Source organism: Olea europaea, unplaced genomic scaffold (genome assembly GCF_002742605.1).
Source record: "Olea europaea var. sylvestris unplaced genomic scaffold, O_europaea_v1 scaffold2895, whole genome shotgun sequence".
Lineage (NCBI taxonomy): Eukaryota > Viridiplantae > Streptophyta > Magnoliopsida > Lamiales > Oleaceae > Olea > Olea europaea.
Genome location: NW_019247506.1, coordinates 1 through 1,987, shown reverse-complemented (window position 1 = coordinate 1,987; position 1,987 = coordinate 1).

Below are 1,987 nucleotides of genomic sequence, written 5' to 3'. Positions count from 1 at the left end.
TCTGTCAGTGACTTGCTCGCAGTATGTGATTTCGTTAGTAGACCTGGCAAGGTATCTTTTCAGTATCTCTCTAGGAGCCTACCTCATATCTAGTAGGTATTGTACTGGAGTCTCTCCTTCTCTTCGTGAGGGGTACTGGTTCAAGAATACCCTTTTCAAATCTAGCTAACTCCTAATGCTCAGAGGAGGCAGTCTGCTGTACCACACTTCGGTAGCTCCGACAAGGGTTAGATGGAAGACCCTGCATTTCAATGCGGGTGAGGCTCAAATGTGTCATGTACTTGGTAAGGTGCTTTTTTAGGTCCCCCTTCCCTCATACTTAGGGATTTTAGGGGGCATGAAATTCTCAGGCATTAGGAAGCTTCGAATCTCTCTTGAGAAAGGGAGGTTGTCATCATCATCAATTTCATAAGATCGACATGGCCCTTTGGAGCCTTCATCATCTTGCATGTTCTGGGAGGTAGAAATACTCCTCCTCGACTGCCCCAATCGACTAAGTTGCTTCTCTCCTACCTATTTCTAGGTGGAGGAGGTACTTGTTCTTGTTCCTGATCTTTGCACGGAATGGACCCTATATGCTAAGGTTCTGCTCTATTCGATCGAAGATACTGACAAACCTTTGTGGTTCGTATTCTGGTGAGAAGTTCTCTCCTAACTGTGTTTTGCTGGTTGGCTCCCCTGTGTATAGGATGTGATATCTATACCCACCTTTCTTTCGATGGGGTGTTCCTTACACTAGCTCGAATGGCCTCGGCTATGAGATGCAGGAATTTCTTAAGTTGGGTAAGATCCTTAGGGCATCTAGAAGCCCTGATGACCTCGGGCCTGCATGAAAAATTCACGGATCGCCACATTCTGAGCTGCAATATCTCTTATGCCTACATCTATTTAAGCCATTCTTTCAGTGAGCATTGCTATTCTTTCACCTCGGCGACACCGATGACGGGGTCTTTGTTGAGTGATATTGTTTCGGAGCACCTCTTCTTCAGATGTATCTCTAAACCCAAGATTTGCATTCTCATTACTAGAACTCATCTTGTCCACTCATTTTTCAAGGGTGTTAAGAACTTAGATTGTAGGTTGACTTTGTTCTTTTTCAAGAACGTGCTCATTTCAGGGTAAGTCAATGGTTTTTTGGTGGAAATGTGGAACTTCTGGATGGGAAGTTTTCCACAGACGGTGCCAATCTATTGACCTCACGAATTGGGCCCTCCACATGGCCAATCGATAGCCACTTCACATAAGCCTCCCGGCGCACAACAATGCATGGTTAGAAGCACACAACACGAAACTAGAGGGGGTGGCGGTGACCGTATACACTCCAATGGTCAACTCAGTGTTTGGTGATAGGAACGGTGCTCAAGTTATACAAGAGAGTGGTGAGGAGAATATATATTTCTTAGCATGGAGAGCTGAGTTGTGAGAGTTTCATTACCTTTGTCTCTTACCAAACCTTGGGTATTTATAGACATGGGCACCGTTGGACGTGGAACATGTATATGCATTTGATGATGTGATGTGTCCGCTCATAGGCGTCAATCAGCTGCGTCTAAAGTGGACGGGCAATTAATTCTTCTGAATTGAGTTGACATAAAGTTGATATATCACATCAACTAGACCTATGGAGACGTCACATCAATTAATTCTTGGAGGCAGAGAGGATCCTGACATAGATATCTTTCTGAAAGTGGCGACGGAGGGATCTGTTAAGAGAGCACCTCGGAGTGCCTAACGCTTTGGCGTCAGGGGCACTTCGGTTGCCTCAATGGATCTACTCTGCGCCTAGCAACACGTCAAGTTGGAGGTCGTCAGAAGTTAGTGTCACTTCAGAACCACTTCGGATGGACACGTGGCACTTTAGAGAGTGGTGTGCCTGATGTTCCGAAGTGGTTCAGTTAGGGGCTTAACAAAACCTAAAAGGCTAAAATAATTAATTTATTTGATTCACCACTAATTGCATGATCATAGAAAGCACAAGCAACTAAAG